The sequence below is a fragment of the Mobula birostris genome, chromosome 17 (genome assembly GCF_030028105.1).
Source record: "Mobula birostris isolate sMobBir1 chromosome 17, sMobBir1.hap1, whole genome shotgun sequence".
Classification (NCBI taxonomy): Eukaryota; Metazoa; Chordata; class Chondrichthyes; order Myliobatiformes; family Myliobatidae; genus Mobula; species Mobula birostris.
This window is the reverse complement of record NC_092386.1, coordinates 68296068-68305065: the sequence shown is the minus strand read 5'-3', so window position 1 is coordinate 68305065 and position 8998 is coordinate 68296068.

Here is an 8998-nt window from a genome sequence, read left to right as displayed (position 1 = left end):
GCCCACTCACATAATGGCTGCTCCACTTAAGCCTAATTTCTTGTTATCGATCCTTGCCAAGTGCCTAATTATGTGCAATCCAATGTTTATCTCATTATTTATATTGCAACAACTGATTAATGCAAGATTCCTTTTCTTCAAGCAAGCTACCAGAATAGTTCTCCACTATAAACTCCCAGAAGGCATCTCTCTGCCAGTGTTAAATCATACTGGGACTTTATTCTGGCTTTGTACAAAAATCTGGAATGGATGAATGAAATACAACACTCACACCATCTGAGTGGAAGACAGCCTGCAATCAACAATTCACACCAATCTCCTGCCATGTGCCTGACTGAAGAATCATGCAATGGACAGTTAGGAAACCCACATCCTCACTTCTCTCTTTGTTTCCTTTCATGGTTTACCCACTTTCTGACCCAATTAGATTGGGACAGAGCAGAAATCAAGGAGAGAAAAAAACACCAGCATATATTTACTTGTGTATTTGAAGATCTGATGTGGAGATCATAGTTTTTGTGAAATTAATAAGAAAATGTCTAATGATAAAAGACCTAAAGTGATCCCTCTGAATTTGAGGGTAGCTTGTTTTTGCTCATGTCCTGTGGTTTCTGAGGTAACTGATGTGTCCGATCACTGTCTGCCCACCAGGAACCTCCTGCCAAGTCTGTGGCAGTTTGCTGGGTTTCTGTGAGCTCTTTATGTCTTGACTCAGAGCTGTCTGGCCCATCCTCAAGGCTTCATCTTCATTAAGAGCAGCCACGGGCCAGGTGCTCCCAGGAGTCCATGGGCCTGTTACATTCTTTCAACGAGGTTTTGAGCACATCCTTTAAACTTTCTCTCTCTGACCCCCAGTAACCTTCTCCCATGAAAGAACTGAAATAGAGGTCAGGGTGTTGCCTAACATCTGAGGGCAGCTTGGATTTCTCACTCGTACAAATAAGGAATCTTCATCTGCAAACCCGTTACCATGGAAAGAAATGATTTGTTGTGGTTTGTTGGGACGGACTTCCGCAGCACTTCATCTCTGGACTTTCCTAGATGTAAAACTCAACATTTGTCCTTTGTGGAAAGTATATTCCCTCTTGATAATCCTATTGTAATTGTTGGAATCAAAGTTATTTGGCTGCAAGGCTGCCCAGTGTGGAATGAATCCAGCTGACCTGTGGTATCCCATGAAACAAAAGCAGCTAGAAATTTGGTGTTAGCTGAGAGCAAGGGTTAGCATAGTATCACCTCACAGAAATGCGTATGTTTTGAAATGAACTTAAAGCACAATTTTTTTAAAAAAAGGTGCAACTCAAGCTAACATTTGAATCTTATTGTAGCTACAATGCGAGGCTGGACATTGAAGACATTGAACCTTCTGTTTGCAATACTGCGTGAGCTTTCAGTTCAGGTCACAGGGTTTCAAAACCTATTATATCAAACTCTCCCAACTGCAACATACTTGGACTTATTTGAAACTTGTTCCTGATCAGCTTGTTTTGAATATCAGTAATTAGCATTCGAAAGAAGATTTCTCCTTCATTAGGTGTGGTACCCGCTGTTTGATTGTTTGTGTATTTATTTAATTTATTGAGATACAGCACAGAGTAGGCCCTCCAGGCCCTTCAAGTCGCGTCGCCCCGCAGCCCCGATTTAACCCTAGCCTAATGACGGGACAATTTCCACTGACCAATTAACATACTAACCGGCACGTCTTTGGACTGTGGGAGGAAACCGGAGCACCCGGAGGAAACTCACACATTCCACAGGGTACAGACTTCTTACAGATGATGTCAGAATTCAACTCCGACAGCCCAACTCTATGATGTTCGGTGACTTTATTGTCTTTTGAATCACTCTACTGATTGCTTACTGTGATTCTCATACAGCTTGAGCAGCTCCCTCAGGAGCGTCTGGAAGACGCGGTCGGGAACATGTTTGTGACCTCAGCCTCATTAGAAAGGTTGGGAGGGAATTTTTTGACTATGTCTTGCAGTCAGGATGACTGGCTAAGCATTGTTAGGTAGGAAGAATCCACACTAAGTGGCACAGTAGTGCCGCTGGTCGAGTTGCTGACCCATAGCTCCAGTGAGGTATGCTCAATTATAACTGCTAGTCCTGTCTCTGGGGAGTTTACACTTTCATTCTCTGACCACATGGGTCTAGTTTCCTCCCAGATCCCAAAGATTTGTGTGTTAGTAGATTAATTGGTAACTATAAGTTTATGCTAATCTGTGGGGTGATTATTAGGGTCCTGGGAAAGAGGGAAGATAGAATGGGAACAGCTTAACACACATTAGTGTCGATGGCTGTTTGATAGTCAGTGGTCGAATGTACTTGGTTCTGAGCTGTGTGACTATGACAGTGCGTACTGCACACTCAGTCAGATTTGAGCATCTCAGGTGCAACTGTTCAATTACAACCTCTTTTATAGCTTTCATTATAAAACCCATGATTTTCTGGGATTGTGTTGGCATTAACTGTGTGAACTTACAGCAAGACAAAGACTTGTGAAGCACAAAGATGTCAGATGGTGAGTGCTGTTCTACCATTTGCCTCTTAGGAACTGAATCGCGTCATCAAGAAATTGCTCTATTTGCACAATGGACACAAATTACACTTACCCCATTTTCTAGTATGATGACCCTGTTATCAGAGCTGTTCAATCTTGGGGACTATTCTTTTTTTACTCTGTTTTGTTCTCTGTCTTTTCCTATATCGGAAAGGATGTCAAGAGAAGATAGAAAAGGTTTACATTGATTATGGAGATCTAACCTATGTTCATTTCTACAAAGTTCTACAGACCTTTTGGCCAAGATTATTTCATAATTCCAGTAATGAGTGGGACAAAAATAGCTGGAGCCAAAATTTGAGAAGGAAAACCTATTTTACACCACTAAACATTAAATTAATTACTTAAGCAGGTTTCTGCAGCAAAGAATTGTTATTTAATCCAACTGTGATAATCCATTAAGCGGATAGTTTGGAAGATTGTGGGAACCCAAGGTTGGCATCTCATCAAAATGGAGGTAAAGGACACAGTATTCATAGCCTGAGTTTCCTGCCTGTTCCTGCTTAGCAAGACTCCACACTGAATCGGAAAGTTAACCCAAATACAATACACATGAAGTTTTGATATTCACACAAGTATTTATGAAGAAGGGACAATAAATATTGTTATTTAAGATTGCATGAGAAAAAATGTGTACAATAAGCGGTATATGAATGTGGTTTGGTATTTTATATATCTATCAGTCACTCTGAAGGTCAAAACCTCTTCCTGAATTATTTGTTGTCTGACCAGCTGTTTGTAAAAATAAGAAATAGCAAGCGATGGTTTCAACTTTTATTGGTTGTTGTGGATGTGTTGACATTCCCTTACTGCTTGTTTTGGACAATATTGTAATGGGTTAACTTCAAATAGATTACTCATGGATGTTTGTGGACATGGAATTTCTGTAACTTGTATGACAAAGGTTCATGGACGTGCTGATAGCTACTGTATTTATTGTAGTAAAGAGAATACAAAATAAATATTTTCCCCAATTTAACTGGTGCAGAAAAAAAACTTCCCAGTCCTTTTCACGTTTATATATCCTTCGAGTATTGAATCTCCAATTGTTCTCAGGCGTGTCTGTGATGCTGTGCAAGTAAGTTTTTCATTGCATCTGGGCATATGGCAATGAACTCGACTTTGACTTTGAAGATAGTGGTGACCATTTTAAAGGGGTTGTCTGCTAGATTTTTCTTCAGCCTTGATGAAATAGGATCTTATTCTGTAATTAGGGCTGCAAGGTCAGCACTGGGAATACAGTCCACATTTCCCTCCATTTAGTCACTCTATGTTGTATGCATCCAGGGCTTGCCTCTTCTTTAAACAGGACTTGGTGACTTTAAAATGGCCTCAGAGATCCTGACTTAAAGGAGCTGCCCTTACGTTCCAGCATGAAAACATCAGCCTAGGTAATTTGTAAAGAAGAGCTACCAGCAACAAGTTCACAAGGAACTTGAGAAATTCACTGACCAGGTAGTTTTATTCAAATTATGTAAAATTAATTTTCCACCAATAATTTCCCACTTTGCATTCTACTGAGTTCTTCTGCTTTAAATTATTGGACAATTCAAATCAATTTGGTGTGATAAAGAATATTGAATTAATCAGGAAAGGTGCTGGAAAGTTCACTGTGGCTGTAGTTGGATAATCAGGTAGTTTTATTACACTGTCAACTTAATAGACCTAAAAAAATTAAATGCAAGTAATGGTGAATTAATGATTAGATTGGCTGCCAACACATATATTGGACAGGCATCTGAGGCAGATGAAGTGGGTATATTTTCTTTTGGTATTGAACAGAAACAATTCCAGTTTACATACAGCACATCAGTTAAGTTTATTCGGTATAAGTGATTCGTCATTTTGCTTGAAAAAAAAGTAACCGGAGGAGGTTTAGTAGTGTTGCCCTGGGTTTTTGCTTTTGATATTATTATTGGCTTGAGACTACAGAGTATAATTTCAAAACCTACAGGTAAGACAAAGCTGGACAGTGGTAAACAATGAGGGAGTTGGCATAACAATTGAAAGGCATGCACAGCCTGCAAAGAAGGATGGATGGATGGTATTATTTGGGAAGGAAGAATGTGGAGAGATAGTGACCCAGTATACCCAGGTGCAGGAAACCCTTCTGGTCAAAAACAAAACATAAGATGTGACATTCATTCAGGGAGGCTTTGAGAAATCCTTGCAGCATCTCCCTTTTCTTCTGGTAATTTCTTTGGGTATCTGTGCTGGACTCATGAACAACATAGCCCCTCCCATTGGGGTGTGTTGATTTTCGCTGATGGGACCATCCAGATGCACAGGGACCCACCCTGCAAAACAATCTACGTGCCATAACGATCAGCTCCTTGTTATTTTTCCTGCTTTCTTTCCAGTTGCTCTATAATTTATGGTGCCACTGGTGGTTGTTAGAAATAATCAGATATGTAGTCAGTGCTCTTTATACAGCTTGGCATTAAATCATTGATTATCTATATGTAAAGGTATACACCATCCCTACAGATACAGTAGATCCCATTCAATTTTAAATAGTGTCAGTTGCATGTATTTGTGTTCAACACTCAGTGACTTTTGTCACTGACAAGCAGTAAGACAACTCAGAAGTGTTTTGTTCACTGCGGTTTCAGAAACAGCCCTAACTGAAAATGAAATGGTTTCACTACTTCAATAACTTAGGAACTATGAAGAATTTGAAGGTTACAATGAAAATGAAGATTTGGAAGATACGATTGTTGAAACTATTGTACGAAGGCAATCCATTACCTGCACTAGGTGTCTGCACTGATTTTCTTCATTTACGGTCAATCAAATGAACACAGCAGTGTACACTGAATAAATTCCTCCATTGATAACTATTAGGAACCAATACAGTTTTATAATACTGGTGTGATATCACAAGATCACAAAACAAAGGAGCAGAAGTAGGCCATTCGGCCCATCGAGTCTGCTCTGCAGCTCCCCCATGAGCTAAACTATTCACCCATCTAGTTCCAATTTCCAGCTTTTTCCCCATATCCCTTGATATCCTGACTAATTAGATACCTGTCAATCTCCTCCTTAAACACCCTCAACGATCGGGCCTCCACAGCCACATGCGGCAACGAATTCCACAAATCCACAACCCTCTCGCTAAAAAATTTCTCCTCATCTCTGTTTTAACTGGGTACCCTCTAATTCTAAGACTATGGCCTCTTGTCCTGGACTCACCCACCAAGGGAAACAACCTTTCCACATCTACTCTGTCCAACCCTTTCAACATTCGAAACATTTCTATGAGATCCCCTCTCATTCTTCTATACTCTAATGAATACAATCCAAGAGCCGACAGACGCTCCTGATATGTTAGCCCCTGCATTCCAGGAATCATCCTCGTAAATCTTCTCTGAACTTTCTCCAACATCAGTATATCCTTTCTAAGATAGGGGGCCCAAAACTGCACACAGTATTCCAAATGTGGTCTCACTAATGCCCCATAGAGCCTCATCAACACCTCCTTACTCTTATACACTATTCCTCTTGAAATGAATGCCAACATAGCATTCGCTTTCCTTACCGCCACAACTTGGTGGTTAACCTTTAGGGTATCCTGCACAAGGACCCCCAAATCCCTTTGCACTTCCGATTTTTGAATTTTCTCCCCATCTAAATAATAATCTGCCTGATTATTTCTTCTTCCGAAATGTACAACCGTACATTTGTCAACGTTGTATCTCATCTGCCATTTCTTTGCCCACTCTCCTAAACTGACTAAGCCTCTCTGCAACCTTTCCGTTTCTTCAACATTTCCTGCTCCTCCACCTATCTTGGTGTCATCCGCAAACTTGGCCACAAAACCATTTAATCCATAATCCAAATCATCAATATACATTGTAAAAAGAAGCCGCTCCAACACCGACCCCTGCGGAACACCACTAGTAACCGGCAACCAATCAGAATAGGATCCCTTTATTCCCACCCTTTGCTTTCTGCCTATCAGCCAATGCTCCACCCATTTCAATATCTTTCCTATAATTCCATGGGCTCTCATCTTATTAAGCAGCCTCATATGCGGCACCTTATCGAAGGCCTTTTGAAAATCCAAATACACAACATCCACAGCCTCTCCCTTGTCAATCTTATTCGAGATTACCTCAAAAAATTCCAATAAGTTGGTAAGGCAGGATCTTCCCTTCATGAAACCATGCTGGCTTCGGCCTATCTTGTCATGCACCTCGAGGTATTTCATAACTTTGTCCTTGAGGATTGACTCCAATATCTTTCCAACCACCGATGTCAGACTAATAGGTCTGTAAGCAACACACATCAAAGTTGCTGGTGAACGCAGCAGGCCAGGCAGCATCTCTAGGAAGAGGTACAGTCGACGTTTCAGGCCAAGACTCTTCGTCAGGACTAACTGAAGGAAGAGTTAGTAAGAGATATGAAAGTTGGAGGGGAAGGGGGAGATCCAAAATGATAGGAGAAGACAGGAGGGGGAGGGATGGAGCCAAGAGCTGGACAGGTGATTGGCAAAGATGATACGAGAGGATCATGGGACAGGAGGTCCGGGAAGAAAGACAAGGTGGGGGGGATCCCAGAGGATGGGCAAGGGCTATAGACAGAGGGACAGAGGGAGAAAAAGGAGAGTGAGAGAAAGAATGTGTGTATAAAAATAAATAACAGATGGGGTACGAGGGGGAGGTGGGGCATTAGCGGAAGTTAGAGAAGTCGATGTTCATGCCATCAGGTTGGAGGGTACCCAGACGGAATATAAGGTGCTGTTCCTCCAACCTGAGTGTGGCTTCATCTTTACAGTAGAGGAGGCTGTGGATAGACATGTCAGAATGGGAATCGGATGTGGAATTAAAACGTGTGGCCACTGGGAGATCCTGCTTTCTCTGGCGGACAGAGCGTAGATGTTCACTCAGGTTGGAGGAACAACACCTTATATTCCGTCTGGGTACCCTCCAACCTGATGGCATGAACATCGACTTCTCTAACTTCCGCTAATGCCCCACCTCCCCCTCGTACCCCATCTGTTATTTATTTTTATACACACATTCTTTCTCTCACTCTCCTTTTTCTCCCTCTGTCCCTCTGACTATACCCCTTGCCCATCCTCTGGGTTCCCCCCCACCTTGTCTTTCTTCCCGGACCTCCTGTCCTATGATCCTCTCATATCCCCTTTGCCAATCACCTGTCCAGCTCTTGGCTTCATCCCTCCTCCTCCTGTCTTCTCCTATCATTTTGGATCTCCCCCACCCCCTCTCACTTTCATATCTCTTACTAACTCTTCCTTCAGTTAGTCTGACGAAGGGTCTCGGCCTGAAACATCAACTGTACCTCTTCCTAGAGATGCTGCCTGGCCTGCTGCGTTCACCAGCAACTTTGATGTGTGTTGCTTGAACTTCCAGAATTTCTGCAGAATTCCTGTTAATAGGTCTGTAATTTTCTTTTTGCTGCCTCCTTCCTTTCTTAAATAGCAGAACTACATTTGCGACCTTCCAGTCCTCCGGAACCATGCCAGAGTCTATTGATTCCTGGAAGATCATTTCCAATGCTTCCACAATCTCCAAAGCCACCTCCTTCAGAACCCCTGGGTGCACCTCATCCGGGCCGGGAGACTTATCTATTCTTAGTCCACTTAGCTTCCCAAGCACTTTCTCTCTAGTTATCTTGACTGTACCTAGTTCTATTCCCTGATACCTCTGGCTATCAGGTATATTGCTCATGTCTTCCACTGTGAAGACTGATGCAAAATACTCATTCAGTTCCTCCGCCATCTCTTTGTTATCCATTATAATTACTCCAGCATCATTTTCAATCGGTCCCATATCTACCCTTGTCACTCTTTTACTCTTCATATATTTAAAAAGACTCTTAGTATCCTTTTTTATGTTAATCGCCAACTTCTTTTCATAATTCATTTTTTCTTTCCTAATGACTTTCTTAGTTTCTTTCTGTAAGTTTTTAAAGGTCTTCCAGTCCTCATTTTTCCCACTAATTTTTGCTTCCTTGTACGCCGTTTCTTTTGCTTTTATTTTTCCCTTAACCTCTCTCGTTAGCCACATTTGTGCCGTTTTTCCATTCGTGATTTTCTTTTTTCTTGGAATATATTTTTCCTGCATTTTCCTTATTTCTTGTAGGAATTTCATCCAATTCTGCTCTGCCGTCCCTCCATTTAGTTTACTTTTCCGATTGACTTGGGCCAGTTCCTCTCTCAAACCACTGTAATATCCCCTGTTCCACTGAAATATTGATACACTTGATACCAGCTTCTCTTTTTCAAATTTGAAACTGAACTCATTCATATTATGATCACTACTTCCAAGAGGTTCCTTTACCTCCAGCTCCCTAATCGCCTCAGGTTCGTTACACAGCACCCAATCCAAAACAGCCGGCGTTGGGGTGGACACTATCCCAAACGCCAGGCGGAGCCTGCCAGAGATAGAACATTTATTCGCACACACTACCTCC